General features: G+C 40.8%; 1 protein-coding gene and 1 long non-coding RNA gene across 5 annotated transcripts in view; one reads left to right on the forward strand and one right to left on the reverse strand.

Moving 5' to 3' along the window:
• LOC123635053 overlaps positions 1 to 13746 on the forward strand; it is a 36393-nt gene extending 22647 nt beyond the window's left edge. Inside the window, exons 3-4 of the long non-coding RNA XR_006734038.1 lie at positions 10643 to 10768; positions 13453 to 13746. This is a non-coding gene — a long non-coding RNA (uncharacterized LOC123635053). The remainder of the gene's footprint in view (positions 1 to 10642; positions 10769 to 13452) is intronic.
• LOC123635051 (monocarboxylate transporter 1-like) overlaps positions 1 to 14683 on the reverse strand; it is a 29857-nt gene extending 15174 nt beyond the window's left edge. Inside the window, exon 1 of one of the 4 annotated variants that reach the window (XM_045546831.1) lies at positions 14598 to 14683. The gene's annotated coding sequence lies outside the window, so the exon portion shown is untranslated. Of the gene's footprint in view, positions 1 to 1633; positions 1774 to 14255; positions 14307 to 14597 lie in introns of those variants that run through there. The other 3 variants (XM_045546832.1, XM_045546833.1, XM_045546830.1) reach the window with 3 other exon arrangements.
• Positions 14684 to 18016: the final 3333 nt, after the last annotated feature.

The following is an 18016-nucleotide window of genomic DNA, read 5'->3' on the forward strand; positions in this document are numbered from 1 at the left end:
CTGAGAGACAGCCTTTACAGGAATTAAGGATGCCAAGGACAGGATAACTGTGCTGAGATGTAGTGGGCACACATAAGTACAAACTTGCTATGATGGGTAAGATCTTGCATCCTAGCTGTTTTCAAGGAGTGAATTTTTTTCCAGCCTAACATCATGCTAACAAAAAGGCATGGATCACCAGAGACATCTTTTCTGATTGGTTTCACAAACATTTTATACCAGTAGCTTGTGCTCACTGCAGGGAAGCTGGACTGTATGAAGATTGCAAGATTTTCTTATTCCTTGACAACTGTTCTGCTCATCTTCCAGCTGAAATTCTCATAAAAAATGTTTATGCCATGTACTTTCCCACAAACTTAACTTCAATAATTCAGTCAGGTGACCACGGTATCCTTGGATCATGATTGACAACTGTGTAAAAATGTGTTTGGACAAGAAGGGCATGAGCTAATACTAACAGACTGAGTAGGGAAACCCAGCAAGGCCTGTCTGTTCACATTCTTCTTGGACTCTTTGTGTGGCATGCTTTCCTCCAGGGAAAGGGCAGGACCCCTTCTGAAATGAGGGTCTATTACCCATAATCAGAAAGGCAGGGGAAGATGGGACTGGTGAAAGGAGAGAAGGTCAGAGAGAGAGAGATTCTGTTTTCTGAGGCCTGCTTTGGAGGCCCTAAAGCGCCCTAACAGTGTAACAAAAGACTAACAAGGGCTAAGAATTATGAGCCAGGAACCATAGCCAAAAACATACATATAGTATCACACTCTTCATTAGGTTTGGGATGTTTTTCATCTATTCCTAGTCATTGAGTGTTTTTTAAATCAGGAAAGGGTGTTGGATTTTGTCAAATGTTGTGTGTGTCTATTAAGATGATCATGTGGTTTTGGCCTTTGTTCTATTAATATGGTTTGGTACTTTGATTTTTCATGTTGAAACATATAAATTCCTTGCATTCCTGAGATAAATCCCAGTTTGTCATGGTATATAACTCATTTTATATGTTTCTGAATTCAATTTGGTGGTATTTTGTTGAGGATTTTTGCATCTATATAAGAGATATGGGTTTCTGTAGTTTCTTTATCTTGTGTTATCTTTGGTTATGAATCAGGGTAATACTGCATTAGAACAAGTTGGGAGGTATTCCCTGCTCTTCTATTTTTTGAAAGAACTTGTGAAGGATTGGTGTTAATTCTTCTTTAAATGTTTTGTAGAATTCACCAGTGAAGGCGTCTGCGCTTAGAGTTTCTTTGTGGATAGATTTTTAATGATTACTTCAATATATTTACTTGCTATTGGTATATTCAAATTGTCTATATCTACTTGTGTCAGTTTGGTAGTGCTTTTCTGGAAATGTGTCAGTTTCATCTAGGTTATCTAATTTGTTGTAATACAAATGTTGATATGCATTTCCTTATGACCCTTTTAATTTTTGTAAGGTCACTAGTTTAGCCAACTGTACAGTTATAGGAAACACCCTCACTTCTGGCATCAAGTTTGCAAGTTTGAGAAGGTTCCCAAAACCACCCTCAGGTTTGATAATTCAATAGAATGACTCATAGATCTCACTGAAAGCTATTATACTTGTGATTACAGGGGAAGGATACAGGTTTAAATTAGCCAAAGAAAGAAAACTTACAGGGCAAAGTCTGAGAGAGGTCCAAATGCAGAGCTTCTGATCACCCTGTCCCCGTGGAGTCATAGACAGCATTACTTCCTCCCAGCCACAATGTGTGACAATGCACACAGAATATTGTGAGCCAAGGAAGCTCACCTGAGCCTTTGGTGTCCACAGTTTTTATTAGAGCTAGATCACATAGTGCCCACGTGGCTGACCTTTAGTCTCCAGCCCTTCCCAGAGGATAGGCTAATACCTTTAGCCTATAGTTCCTGTGGAGATCAGAAACGATACATGGTCAAAGTCCCCAGGCAAACAAAGACACTCTTACTAGGCAGGACGTTCCAGGGGCCTAAAGATCACATTCCAGTAGCCAAAGGCAAAGGTCAGGTTAATTCTTCAATACACACAATGTTCCCTCTTTCACTTATAATTTTAGTAATTTGAGACTTTTTTTTCTTGGTGAGTCCAGCTAAAAGTGTCAATTTTGTCAGTCTTTTCAAAGAATCAGCTTTTGATTTCATTGACTATTGTTTTCGTACTTTCTAGTTCAATAATTTTCACTCTAATCTTTATTATTTCCTTCCTTTTGTTTGCTTTGCATTAATCTTCTTTCTCTAGTTTCTTATGGGGAAAGGTTCAATTATTGATTTCAAATTTTTTACTTTTTAAATATAGACAAAAACAGTCATAAATTTTCCTCTAAGAACTTTTCTGGAGCTGTATCCCATAATTATTTTGGATTTTGTGTTTTTGTTTTCATTTATCTCAATGTGCTAATGTCTCTTATGATTTCTTCTTTGAACTATTATTTATTTAGGAACATGTTAATTTTCACATATTTGTTAATTTCCCCACTGTTGATTTCTAATTTCATTCCATTTTGATCAGAGAACATAATTCCATCATTTTAAATTTATTAAAGCTTATTTTATGGCCTAACATATGATCTATCTTGGAAAATAGTCCATATGTACTTGGAAAAAAAGTGTATTCTGTTATTGTTGGATAAAGTGTTCCGTGGATATTTGTTAGATTTTGCTGGTCTATAGTACTCTTCAAGTCTTCTATTTCCTTGTTGATTTTACATCTAGGTGCCCTATTGAAGTTCTGTTGAAGTCTCCAACTATTATTACTGAATTGTCTATTTCTCCATTTAATTCCATCAGTTTTTGCTTCATATATTTTGGAGCTCTGTTGTTAATCATATATGTGTGTGTGTGTGTGTGTGTGTACATATATGTTTATAATTGTTTTATCTTCCTGGAGGATTGGCTTTTTTATCATAAACGTACTATTTTGTGTCTAGTTACAAAATTTTTTGTCTTGAAGACTATCTTGTCTGGTATTCCCACAGCCACTCCAGCTCTCTTTTGGCTACTGTTTGTGTGGTATAGCTTTTTCAACCATTTACTTTACGTATATTTGTGTCTTTGAATCTAAAGTGTGTTCTCTTGCAGACAATATATAGTTGAATCATTTTTAAAAATCCATTCTGTCAACCACTGCCTTTAATTGAAGTGTTTAATCCATTTACATTTAATGTAATTCATGATAAGGTAGGATTTAAGTCTGCCATTTTGCTATTTGTTTCCTATATGTCTTATGTCTTTTTTGTTTCTCTGTTCCTCCATTACTGCCTTCCTTTGTATTAAGTAGATTTTTTTAGTGTGCTCTTTTAATTCCCTTTGTATTTTTTTTATTTTCTGAGTTATTTTCTTTGTGGTTGCTCTGGGAGTTACAATTAACAGCATAATTTAAGATGTCCTAATTAAGTTGGATTAATACCAACTTGATTTCAATAGTATACAAAAATTTTGCTCCTATACAGCTCCCCTTTTTGATGCTATTATTGTCATATATATTACATCTTTATATAAGCCCAAGTTTTATAATTATTAATCTATATAGTTGTCTTTTAAATCAGACAAGAGAGGGAAAAAGAGTTCAAACAAAAAAATACATTGATACTTTTATATTTACCTATGTAGTTGCCTTTACTCTTCTTTATTTCATCATGTGAATTTGAGTTACTGTTTAGTGTCCTTTCATTTCAGCCTGAAAGACATTCTTTCATATTTCTTGGAGGGCAGGTTTGTTGGCAACAAATTCTCTGTTTTGTTTATCTGGGAATGTCTTAATCTCTCCTTTATTTTGTTAAAACACCATATACTTTGCTGTTCTTACTGAGATTTCAGCTGTTTTTCTTGAATACATTCTCCTTGGATTGTTGCAAGCCTTTGATTTTGATAATTTTTGCCAATGTTCTCATTGTTTTTTCAAGAAAGAGATTTTAAGAGGGCCTTATTCTACCTTTAAGGGTTTTTTTTGTTTGTTTGTTTTTGTTTTTGAGAGAGAGAATCTCACTCTGTTGCCTGGGCTAGAGTGCTGTGGCGTGAGCCTAGCTCATAGCAACCTCAAACTCCTGGGCTTGAGCAATCTTACTGCCTCAGCCTCCCGAGTAGCTGGGACTACAGGCATGCACCACCATACCCGGCTAATTTTTTCTATATATGTTTTTAGTTGTCCAGCTAATTTCTTTCTATTTTTTTAGTAGAGATAGGGTCTTGCTCTTGCTTAGGCTGGTCTCGAACTCCTGAGCTCAAACGATCCTCCCGCCTCAGCCTCTCAGAGTGCTAGGATTACAGGCCTGAGCCACCGCACCCGACCATAAGGTTTTTTTAAATTGACAAAAATTGTATATATTTATGGTACATAACATGATTTTTTGGTATATGTATACATTGTGGAATAGCTAAGTCAAGCTGATTAACATATGCGTTACCTCACAACTTATTTTGGGGTGAGAACATTTACAATCTATTCTCTTAGCAATTCTCAAGTATATAAAATGTTATTAACTACATGTTAATAACAACCAGTCACCATGTTGTACAATAGATCTCTTGAACTTATTCTTCCTGTTTAATTGAAATTTTGTATCCTTTGATTACCTCCCTATTCTCCCCTTCCCCACTCCGCTGCCTCTAGTAACCACCATTCTATTCTCTACTTGTTGGACTTTTTTTAGATTCCACATATAAGTGAGATCATGCAGGATTTGCCTTTCTGTGCTTATTTCACTTAACATAAGGTCCTCCAGCTTCATCCATGTTGTCACAAATGACAGGATTTCCTTCTTTTTTAAGGATAAATAGTATTCCATTCCATACCACTAGATACTATTTCTTAATTATCTATTTTGTGCTGGATACTTTCATAAGCTTCTTGTATCCTTAACATTCATTCATCATTTATTCAGTGTTCAAATTGTTGAAAATGCATTCTTGAATGTTCTTTCCTTGACTTTTCTCTGGATTTTCTTCCTTTCATGCTGGCTCTTTACTCTTTTTCATTTTGATTCAGTGACTCCATTTCTTAGCCTATTTAGTATTAAAGAGATTAGCAAGTGATCAAAAACATAAGTTGACCTGACTTGAATAAAAGAAAATGCTGTGGGTTCATGTAACTAAGAAATCTAAAGTGAGGGTTCTGGCTTCAGACACAGTTGGATGCAATGACCAAATGATGCCGTCAGGGATATCTCCCTATTTATTGGTTCCACTTTCGGGCAGGACCTCAATTTATTGAGGCAAGACACACTAGTAACTCCAGGCTTACGCATTCTCCTATAACAATCCCAGGTTCTTTCAAGGCAACAGAATGTTCATTCTGGCAACATAATTAGCCTTAAGTACTTGGTTCAACCTAGGCTAATCATTGTGTAAGCTTTTTGATTGGCAGAATCTAATTCATATGCCTACTCTTAAAGTGTGGGTCTAGTCAGAGAGTGGATAGAATGGAAAGCCAAAGTTTTAAAATGCTATGAAGGCTCTCCATGATTTGCCCTGACTTCCATCTCCTACCTTTGTCCCTCCTGGCTCATGCTATACTGACATTCTTACTATTTTTTGAGGACGTCAAGCATGCTTTTTAGGGTGTCTGAATCTTCTGTTATCTCTGACTGGAATTTTTGTTTACCCAGATATCACTTCAAATCAAATGTTCATGTATCAGTGAGGCTTTTCTGGACCATCCTAGATCAAATGGCAACTTCTCATTTCCCACTCCTTATTGTTTTTCTCCATAGCATCTATCTAAAAGACTATCTGAATAAGAGTCAACACTCACATAGTGCTTTCTATGAGGCAGGCATTGGATTAAGCACGGTACTTGATTAACTCATTTAATGTTCTTAACAACCCTATAAAGTACTATTACTATTGCCAAAATACAGTTGGGAAAATTGAGGAATAGAAAGGTTAAATAACTCTAACCTTTCTCAGGATGTGGTGGAGCTGGGATTCAAACCTAATCAGAATGGTGCTCAAGTCTGTGCTCTTACACACTAGGCTATGTTGCCTCTTGCTGTTGTCAGTCCCCCCCCCCACCAAAAAATATGCTGCATTAAAACAGGGCCTTTTTTATAATGCTTTATCCCTAGCCCTTTGGCATGTGTGATGGTTAATTTTAGGTGTCAACCTGACTGGATTAAGGGATACCTACAGAACTGATAAAGCATTACTTCTGGCTGTGCCTGTGAGAGTGTTTCCAACGGAGGTTGGCATGTGAGTCAGAGGGCTGAGTGGGGAAGAGTCACCCTCAGTGTGGGCAGCACCATCCAATCAGCTGGGGACACAGATAAAAAAAGGCAGAGGAAAGGTAATTTCCTCTCCCTCTCTCTCTTGTAGCTGGGACATTCTTCTCCTGCCCAGGCATATCAGAACTCTAGGCTCTATAGCCTTTGGACTCCAGGACTTATACCAGTAGTCACCCCAGGTTCTCAGGCCTTTGCGTCAGACTCAGAATTATACCATCAGATTCCCTGGTTCTGAGGTTTTGGGACTTGTACTGAGCCAGACTACTGGCATCCCAGGGTCCCCGGCCTGCAGATAGTCTGTCCTGGGACTCCTCAGCCTCCATAATTGCATGAGCCAATTCTCTTAATAAACCCCCTCTCATCTATCTATCCATTCTATTGGTTCTCTCTGGAGAACCTTGACTAATACAACATGTAATAATATTCAACAAATATTTGATGAATAAAGGAGGAGGGTAATCTAGCGAGAATGGAGAATGGATGCTGGGCAGGCCTTAAATATGTACCTCACACACACCCTCCTAAATTAACACTCTGTGCACTCAGATCTCATCTACTTCAGTGGCTTCATTACCATTCATGTGATGACTCAATCACATATTTCCAGTTCAAATCACTGGACAAACAAGAAGCCTGTGAGCTATCCTTATCTCATTGCCCCCATGCCCCATATCTGACCAATCTCAATAGCTCCCGAACCTGTCTCCTCTCCACTCTCATAGCCACTACACCTTAGATCAAGTCACCATCTCCCATGGTTTAATGCAATAGCTTCCTAATTAGTGTCCCTGCCTTCCACCTATCTCTCCATTTCATTCTCCACATGGCAGCCCAAGTGATCTTCTGAAAGTAAAGCCTGGTCATTTTGTCCCTTTTTCTTAAAACTCTTCTATACATCCAGATATAGTACCCTCAGAATAATTTCTTAACTATTCAAAACCTATTCTAATCTCACCTTTGCTTGCCTCTCCCACTTTATCTCTCCCTGACTTCTATCATACAACATGCTCTAACCATAATGGAGTTCTTGAAGTTCTTCAAGTGCCATGCCCTCTCATCTACCTTTCACACATTTCTGTTCCTTGCGCCTGGAACTGGCTCTCCCATCAGTTGACTAACCACTATTGTCTTTCAGATCTCCTTTTTATTCAAGTGCTGCAGGTAGGCTAGACATCTCTACTACATGCACCATAGAACCCTAGTCTTAACCCCTCTCATAACACCTACATTGTAGTATAATTTGTTTGCCTCTCTCTCCCACTAAACTGTGTATGCTTCTGTGAGCAGAGACTGTATCCATTGTATTTAATGATATACTCCAATTGTCTAGAAAAGCATCCAGCAAATAGTAGGCAATTATATTTGTTAAATTAAATGAAGCCCCACTTTATAGATGAAGAGGTACATAAAATTGTTAAGTGGTAGAGTCCATATCCAAATCCAAGTATGTCTGGTTCCAAAACACATATAGGCCGGGTGCGGTGGCTCACGCCTGTAATCCTAGCACTCTGGGAGGCCAAGGCGGGAGGATCACTCGAGGTCAGGAGTTCGAGACCAGCCTGCGCAAGAGTGAGACCCCATCTCTACTAAAAATAGAAAGAAATTATATGGACAGCTAAAAATATATATAGAAAAAATTAGCCAGGCATGGTGGTGCATGCCTGTAGTCCCAGCTACTTGGGAGGCTGAGGCAGAAGGATCGCTTGAGCCCAGGAGTTTGAGGTTGCTGTGAGCTAGGCTGATGCCACGGCACTCTAGCCCGGACAACAGAGTGAGACTCTGTCAAAAAAAAAAAACCAAAAAAACACATATAGTTTAATTTACAGATCCTTATTTAAAGGGGAGGGATAACAACTCTTATAGACTACTGGGTTGATGATTTTAATTATAATGCTACTTACATAGGTACATATTAGGTACAGCATTACTAAACAAAATCACTGCAAATGAACACTAATTTATAAGATGGATAATGTTTTACAGTAACCAGATTAATGCTGTCATAGTGAATATGTCTGTACTATTATATACTGTTTTCTATTTAAACTAAAATGAAAGTTATTTTTACCGTGTTTAAAGTATGGCATAAAAACATCTGGCCTTCAGTTGTGTAAACCTATCATTTAAATATTAAGTATGCTTTTATATTCTTCACTAACCCACACAAGTAAATTAATATCATTTGGTATCAGAATTTTAATCAAATACAAATATATAGTACTTTGCTTTTAAAAGAACGATCATCCACAATATCCAGAAAATGCTTTATCTATTGTAGACTATTAATTTAGAAAATCCAAGATATAGGCCGGGCATGGTGGTCACACCTGTAATCCTAGCACTTTGGGAGGCTGAGGTGGGAGGACGGCTTGAGGCCAGGAGTCTAAGACCAGCCGGGCAAGAGTGAGACCTCATCTCTACAAAAAGTAGAAAAATTAGTTGGGTGTGGTGGCATGCACTGGTAGTCCCAGCTACTCTGGAGGCTGAGGTAGGAGGATCACTCCAGCTCCAGAGTTTGAGGTTGCAGTGAACTATGATGATGCTACTGCACTCTAGCCTGGGTGACAGAGCAAAACCCTGTCCCAAAAAAGGAAAAAAAAAAAATACAAGATATAAAAAATTCTCCTGTAGAGCTAGTTACTCCTAATAATGTGTACACATATACACAGATATCTAAGAAATGTTAACTTATTTTGTAATCTGCTCAATAAAACACACATGAACACACACATACACCCCAGGGCAATGCCACCACAAAAACCAGGGGCCTAGGCAAACTCTTTAGATTGTTTCTGTTCCTTCAGAAGATTCAAGACTTCTTCCAAAGAGGTCCTTGAGAGGCTCTTGCCTCACCCCAAACTTCCCCAGGTCTCCTGGCAGAGAAACAGCACTGATATGACCAGGGCCAGCAAGTTCCACTGGAATAGCCCTATTTGCAGGAGCCCAAACCCCATCAGACTGTTTTAAGTCCTCTAAAGTGATGTGGGAAAAACAGCCCAGGAACACTCTAGGTAGGGGCATATCTCACATCTCTTCCTAACATTTATAACTTCTCTAGTAGCTGCTCTAGCCCAGAAATTGGTAAGAATCAAATCTGAACAACAGGCCACCACAGTTCTAGGGCCTGATGACAATTACAGATTCATCTCCTTCAGAGATTTCCCTCCTACTATTTTAACAGAAGGGGTAAGATTATGCCATGAAATTCTTAGAAATACAATTTTCCACCCATTCCCACTCACTGATGGAGTAAACAAGGATAAGTAAAGTCCTTGAGAAAATACAGAACACACCTTGTATTTATCCTGCAAGAGGTATGACTGGTGTAGGATCCATTTCAAGGTCTCCCCAATACCACTGGGTCCCAATCTCCCAAAGCCTGAGTCATCCTTGATAAAGGTTTCTGCTGACACTGGCTGGTTCTGATGCAGGAACTTGGTCCCTAGCTTGGTTTCTGTTTCTGCTATGGAAAGTTGTGTCACACCCCATAATATCCTTTGCCTGGTATCTTTTTAGATAGAGCTATCAAATTAATTTTCTTTCACAAGTATAGGCTTTTATAAGATTCACATGGTGGGAGGGCAGGAAAAAAAGTCAAGTAAAATACCAGATGAGCTCCGCCTCACCCTGCCACATACAGAGGGAGGTGCTGGCCAAAGCCATGACCCAGAGGTACCTGAAGACTTGCCACCAAGTGACAGCATACAGCCTTACTCCTGCAGTGCCCAACCACTAGCCAGCAGGGTAAATCTCTGAGCAATGAAGAAAACTTAAAACTGTTTGGGAACTGCAACAATCCAAATGTCCATGGGCATGATTATAAAGTTGTCGTGATAGCACATGGAGAGACTGATGGAGTTACGGGAATGGTCATGAATTTGACAGACCTCAATAAGGTACACAGAAGAAGCAATTATGAAGCCCCTTTATCACAAGAATCTCAATCTGGATGTGCCACACTTTGCAGATGTTGTAAGTATGACAGAAAATGTAGTTGTATATATCTGGGAAAACCACCACAAATTTCTTCCTGTAAGAGTTCATTATAAAGTAAAAGTGTATGAAACTTATAATAATACTGTAGTCTATAAAGGAGAATAAACTCTTAGGGATTAACACTGTAGAAAGACTAATTTCTTTCTATATTCTAAAAAAACTTATGCTCTTGGACTATTATTATAAAATATCATTAGATAATGGTTGTACCTCCCCATTGTATTCTAGAGTGTCTCATTTATTGAAATAATTGTAAGACCTGTTATCAATTTAAATCTATTTTAAAACCAAACTTGTAATGTATCCTGAATATCATTGAGAGCCTTTTATCTAAAGATTAAAAATTACTTCATTTTCAGAAAAAAGAAAACCCAAATGATATAAAGTCCACATTTATATATACCATTCTATCTTCTCTTAACCTAATATCTCAGATTCACTTTGAAGAGAACTAGGTGTGTATGAAAGTGACTCCTAAGCTTGTGGTCTTCAACTGTTTTGTCCACGAAAGAACTTTGGAATATATGTAACCCCTCCTTACACATCGATTACTAAAATGTGTAAGTTTAATAGTTGCAAAGGCATAATTTCTGGCCTATTGTATATTGTGCTCTATGTGCTTTAAATATATCTTTGTCAAAACCTTGATGCTTGGCTTATTCGCTTTATCTTAATAGAAAATGGCCACTAACTGGTTTTGGTTTGGGAAATATACTCATTTGACCTCATTCAAATCCAAAGCAGTGAGTTGATAAACATTCCTATTATCACTCTTTCAAATTCTAAGATTGACAGAAGATAATCAGGCATAGAAGGCAGAAGTTTGTTGCCTGGGTAAAATACGGTTCTGTCTCCTTTAATATTTCTCTATCTGGAGCTACTCGTTCTAGATTTTTCCCTTTGTTTGGATTGTTCCCCAAAGGTTTTTATATCATGTGTGAGGCAGCCTTTCTTTTATAAGGAGGGAGAACAGGATTTGTGTAGGATGAGCTGGTAAAGAAGCCCTGGGACACCCATTCTCATCTCAGGAGAGATCATTTTATATCTAGGGTACATATGAAATTAAAGATTTGCCAAATAATTCCTGAAAACTATATCATCACTTGAAAATGAAGATTACCTATCCTAGTGAATTTCTAAAATTTCCATTTGAATTATAGAAGCCCCAATCTCAGTTGAAAGGAAACAATCTGGGTTCTAAAATTAAATAGAAAGTCCAAGGCATGGATTTATAAGTTTTTCTCTGAATTAAGAGTCAAAAAATGATGAAAGTTAATTCATCTCAGAACATGCACTTAAACTTACTCTAATCACAGTAGAGCTGTTTGATACATTAAGGTTCACTTGTAAAAGCTAATATAATCCATGCTCAATGTGATTAAACTTTGAGCTTAGTTGCCAGTTATAATTTATCATAATTTATTAAAAAGTTAGAATTTTGGGTCACCAAGAACTATATAATCACAGTATTATTAGGTAACATTTTCTTATATTGAAACCTTATTCTACAGTGTCAGAATTATATTTAAAATTGCTAGAGTTTAGATTCAGAAAAAAAAGTGAATGAAATAAGAGCATCCAAAAGAATTATGGGGAAAAAAATTCAAAACCCAGACATGGACTGAACAAAATTCTGCCACATTGGCAAACTGATGTTTTTGTTACTTGAAATTTCTTACTCTTGCATGAGTTTTTAAATACAGACCTTTTTATCCCCACATTTTAAAAATGGACAAAAGAATATGAAGTCATAATGAAGAAATGAAGCTAGAGACCATATGCTTCAAAGACCGTAACACTATACAGGACAGTTTTGCTTGGCAGAACTCACAGATTATATTCTCGAATATAATCTATAAACATTGATTTCTGCAGCAATAAAAAGTATATTCCCCAAATCAAAACCTATGTATACTATTTCAATTTATTAATGTATGTGTGACCTTGTTCCAGGGCTTGAAGCAGAAATGTACTGGCTCGTTTAAAATAACAAACAAGTATAGTGTTAAGGTTATGGTCATTTACATTACCGCTTTTGAACAGAAATGGGTACTACTGCTAGTATTCACTTTACACCCAGTCCTCTGAGGCCTAGTTGGGAAGATAAGTAGTCATAAAGAAGAAGCCAACAGAGAAAAAGGGTTTTCCTTTTCTTGGGAAAAGAAGTATGAACTGAACTACTCACAGAAATATTTAACACTATTAGTTTTATAGTTAAGTTTCTTAAGTTTGATGGTTTATGGTTACTTTTATGAAAAATATCTCATAGGTTTTGATGATTAGGATCACATACAAACGTTTTATTTCAAAGTTTTATTCCTCATTATGAAGGTTCTCATCTCAAATTTGAGACTCTTAAATTTGTCTCCCCCTAGTGCTTACCTATATACATAGGTGTTTCATATTCCATAAATGAATCTGAACATCATTATTACTGCTATATCTGAATCCAAACCTCAATGAAGGAACAAAGTTTTGTTTTTGTTTTTGTTTTTTTTGAAACAGAGTCTCGCTCTGTTGCCCAGGCTAGAGTGAGTGCCGTGGCATCAGCCTAGCTCACAGCAACCTCAGACTCCTGGGCTCAAGCGATCCTACTGCCTCAGCCTCCCTAGTAGCTGGGACTACAGGCATGCGCCACCATGCCCGGCTAATTTTTTGTATATATATATTTTAGTTGGCCAGATAATTTCTTTCTATTTTTAGTAGAGACGGGGGGTCTCACTCTTGCTCAGGCTGGTCTCGAACTCCTGACCTCGAGTGATCCACCCGCCTCGGCCTCCCAGAGCTAGGATTACAGGCGTGAGCCACCGCGCCCGGCCCAAAGTTTTGTTTTTGTAGAGTACTTGACAATCCACAAAACACTAATAAACTCAGTATTGTCTGTCTAGCATAGCATTACTTAACAATAAGCACAGATAAATGGTTATTTACAAAACTATTTTAGAGGGCATTTTTTGGACACTGAAGTATAAAAAAGGAAGTTCTGTTACCTCGATATACCCTTACAGGTGACACTTATCAAAGAATATTTAAATACTTGAAAGGGGCGGCCTTGCAAAATAACAGGAAAATACCTAATCCAATTTCCCAAGTAACAGTTAAAGATCAATCCTAAAAGTTCTCCCACTAACAGTACCCTGCAGGAGTTCTGTTTTGCACAACCTCTGAAGAAAGCTGAATGGATGGAAAAGAAATGTAAACCTCTCTCTTTCAAAATTGTTTTTTTCAAAATCTGCTTTTACAGAGTTCCCGTGTAAACAGCAGACGAACGAGCTACAGCCTCAACCATATCTTGAGGATAGATTCACAAATCTCCTGTGAGAATCCCTTCTCCAAGCAAAGGCAGGAAACCAAGTCTTGGACTTTGATATCCTTGTAGTTTTTGTTATCCACTTCCTGCCGCTTTTGTTATCAACTGACAGCCATCACGATTTTTTCTCTTCGTTCCCCTTAAAATCCGCGAGCCACTTGGCCTGGCTGCGGGCACCCCCTTTTCTTTCTTTGGGATGCCACGCCATCTCCCTGCTCTCTTTCTCTCTCTCCCTCCTCTAAAGGATAAAATAAACTTTTTACTTTTATTTACTGCGTGAGAAATCTCTCCGCCCGCGCCGTGAGCACCTACTGGCATTGCCACCCTAACGATGGGTAGCATGCCCAAAAAACACCCTCGCCCCAAATCACCTCCCCCAGGGGCAGACCCCGAAGAGCGCCTGAAAGGCAGGAGGTTAATCCACCCCATTTGATTTTACAGGCCAGTCACTATCCTGCCCGATCAAGAGCATCTCTGGTGCGGATGAAGGGATTACGCCAGGTCACTCGACCACATTGCTCTCCAGCCGGGGCCCCAGCCCCTGCCCGCACCCCCTTCAACGACGCCGCGCGCTGGGGCCACGCGGGTGTCCGCGGCCACGAAGTCCTCGGTTCAGCCGCCTCCCTCCCTCAGAGACGAGGTCCCCCCACCCCCGAGGTAGGTCCCTCTGACACCGCCACAGCAGCAAGGGCTCCGCGGGGGCAGCGCCGAGCGCCGCCAGCCGTGACCCAACTAACCGTTATGCGCTCGGCCCGCGGCGCCGAGCGCGTGCGTGACGCGGCGGGGCGGGGGGCGGGGCTGCGCTTTCGGCCCCTCGCGGCCCCTCAGTGCGCGCTCGCGGGACTGCGTTGAAGGGAATCCGCGCCGCCGCCTTTTAACTCGCGGGGCCGGACCCCGGGCACCGGGGGCGGAGTCGGCCCTCGCGGCCGCCGCTTCCTCCCCCAAACGGACACGCGAACCCCGGTCGCCGGGCCACGCAGGGGCCACACGGCCGCGTGCGCCGATGCGCTTTCCTGCCGCGCGTCTCCCGGGGACTTCGCGGCGACCTGCGCGCGTCCCGGCACAAAAGTCTGTCTCACCTGTCAGTTTCTGGCAGAGAAAAAGGAAAAGCGGCCAGGAGGCCGGACCCTGAGGTGTGGGGGGCGACGGGCGCGCCGAGGAGCCGGGAAGCGACTGAAGAGGAGGGGCTGGGCAGCATTTGAATGGACTCGGGGCCGCGCGGACCCGGGAAGGCGCCCGGGCTGTGGCCTCGGGTGTGTTTGGATTCCAGTCCGGGCCTGACGCTTTAGTTCTCCGACCTCGGGGAAGTTACTCCAACCCTCTGGGCCTGTTTCCTCATCTCTCACGTGGCAACAGTAATAGACCGATTTCATGGGCCACTAGGAGGCTTTGAGGAGAGACTGTGTGGAACTTTCTCACCACAGAGCCCGGCCCGTGGCGTTGAGGAATGGTGGGCGTTAAAGACTAGTCGGGAAAGGAGAGCAGGTAAGAGGGAGGGGAGCTGGCCCGCGGGGCGGGGTGCGCCTCGGGACGCGGAGCCGCGGGACGCGGAGGGGCCAGACGTTGACGGACAGTTCGTTGAGGACGCGATGGAATTAGAGCTCACAGCGCTGGGCTGGTGACACGCTAAGCACTTCGCCCGAATTATCTTGCATAATCCTCGCCCCCCTGTGAAGTAGGTACTGTTACGAATATTTTATGAATAAGGGACATGAGGCTCAGAGAGATGAAGTGACTTTCCAGACGCTGCAGAGCTAGTAGTGGCCAACATTCGAAGTCAGACTCCGGAGTCTGTTTTTGTCATAAGAGCCATTGTGAACGGATAACCACAGTGTGTCTGTTGAAGTTTAATCATTAAGTGACTCCGATGCCCAGGACTTTTGAGAAATACCAAAAAAGTGTGAATCGAGGCCCCTGCCTTCAAAGAGCTTACAAGTTTTGGGGGGAGATTGAGTCAGGCACAAATAAACCAACATTTATTTAGCACTTGCTGCATGCCAGGACCCTGCCCTTCCCCTCATATCTTCTTCTCCTTCCACCTTCTCCCCTTGGCCCCCCACTTATTAATAATTCTCAACCCACCCTGTGTGGTAGGCATTATAGTTTCTATTTTGCAAATGAAGAACCTGGGATTGAAGAGGAGTAAGGATTGGGATGGGGTGGGGGGCATGTCCTAAGAGGTCCCATGTGCTTTCCTCTCACCCCGGCTGTTTCACACAACAAAAGTTTTTAGTAACAGTTCAAAATGTTAGAAAACAGTATGAAGTCCATAGCCAAGTACTGCTTATGAACAATAATTGCTTTTTATGTTTGATAAATGCAGAGAAGGGAAAGGCATTTCAGGTCATTATGCCAGCCAGAATTTAGAAAAGTGCTTAAGCATTGTAAAGGTGGCAGCAGAATTCAGGGTTGATGATAAAGAGCTAGGGAGACAAACGGAGATTGGTTCAGGTGTGAATTTGTAAGGGCCCGAACTATGGAATGGCAGTGGGAAGAGGTAAAGAAAGTGATTCCCAGGAAACTTCCCAAAGAAGGTCTATAAAGTAGCAGTATAGTGTAGTGGATCAGAATATGGACTCAGGAGCCACACTGCCCAGTTTCCAAAAAAAGGAAAGTATTACATAGGGTTGTCATGGGAACAAAATTACTGTTTGTAAAGCACTTGGGACAGAGCCTGGCACATAGCATGTGCTGAATAAGTATTTGTTAAAAAGCAAATAAATAGAAAATTAAGAAAACAATTCCATTTACATTAGCAAGCAAAAGAATGAAATACCTAGGGATATATAATATTTAATCAAGGAGGTTGCAAAGAGCTTAGGCAACTGTACAATCTGAAGGAACAGCCCCCCAAAAACTGTCCTCACTTTAGACACCAGCTGCACGTTTAAGGGTCCATTGTCACTTTGGACCAGCTATCTACAAATTCGAGGGTTCTCACAACCACCCTTGAGCTCAATAATTTGCTAGAAGGTGTCACAAAACTAATTGAAAACTGTTATACTCAAGGCCATATTTATTATAGGGAAAGGATACATTAAAATTAGCCAAATTGTGAGAGCAGGCAGTCAATTAGGTATGAGCAAGGGAGAAGGGAAAGGAAAAGTTAGGCTGGGTGCGGTGGCTGATGCCTGTAATCCTAACACTCTGGGAGGCTGAGGCAGGAGTGATCATTTGAGCTCATGAGTTCGAGACCAGCCTAAGCTAGAGCAAGACCCCCGTCTCAAAAATAAAAAAAAAAAAAAAAAAAGGAAAAGTTAGTCATCAGCTCAAACAGAGAGCCCTGGAACAATTTATACTGAGCCAATTCCAGTTCCTCCAATGAGGTCACATTTTTGTCTTTTGGTATATCCACCAGGAGTGCTGTTGCCTTTGTACACTAATGGCCTCAGCGCAATTTGGGTAAATAGAGTCAATCCAGAACCGCTCGGTATTCCAAACAATTGTCAGGTGAGTGGAGGTTACACCTAAGTATGCCCTTGTCTGGGTAATCCATAAGGCTTCCCAGAGGTGCCCTTGGCTTAGAGTGGAATTTGTGCTGTCAGGGACTTCTGTCCACCAACTGACTCCCATAAATAGTTCTTTAAGGACAGTGTCAGTGTGGTTGGTGCTGGATAAGGGCATCCAGCCACAAGCACATTGCTGGTCATCATTCCGGCAGCTTATGCTGTGACAGTTTACACAGGAGGCAGCTAGGTTTCTTCCATCATACCCAGGCAGTTGTCTGAGCTTGTCATCACCAATATATCTATATTATGTAATATTCTATTTGATTAGACCCCCTCAATAATCCTCCTGAGACATGATGGGTGCATATTCCTGAAGGGCATCACATTTGTTGAGAGCCTTAGAATAGAGGTACCCTGAAAAGGGGGAACCTCTGGGAATACTCAGTGGCCTTCATTTCATCCTGATCTATGTCATACCAAACGATGTTGGCTCTATCAGCAGGGAAATCGCTGAGGTTTGCAGGGAACCGGGACAAGTTTTCAGGTTTGAAGAGAGAAGGAGTGCAGAGTGGACAAATAGAGGAAATTATGCGAAGGAGGGTGAGCAGGTAAAACATTTTTCTAATTTTAACAAGGAAATTCATAACCATTTAGAATGTTATACCAAGGGAGATTCCATAGATCCCAAACAACTTCTTGGGGTTCTTGGTTAAGGCATTCAGGGTTTTCTAAAATATATCCTATAGCAAGTTAGGTGAAAATGAGAGTTATTTCAGGGTTCATGAGGACTGGCCTGGTCTAATGTCTCTGGAAAAATGTCTGCTTTGGTTGTTGCTGTGGAGACCGACTGAGCCTCAGATGTTTTTCCAAAATGGTAGGCAGGTGTCAGAGACTAGTTCAGAGGTCCAGGTGTGGTCAGGAATGTGGTCAGGTACTTGCTTTAGGTGTGAGAAGTGAATCCAAGAAGCAAGTCCCTTTAATTTTGCAGCACAAGAGTTAGTTAAAAGTACCTGGTAAGGTCCTTCCAGCGGGATTGTAAGGAGTCCTTT

Source organism: Lemur catta, chromosome 3 (genome assembly GCF_020740605.2).
Source record: "Lemur catta isolate mLemCat1 chromosome 3, mLemCat1.pri, whole genome shotgun sequence".
Lineage (NCBI taxonomy): Eukaryota > Metazoa > Chordata > Mammalia > Primates > Lemuridae > Lemur > Lemur catta.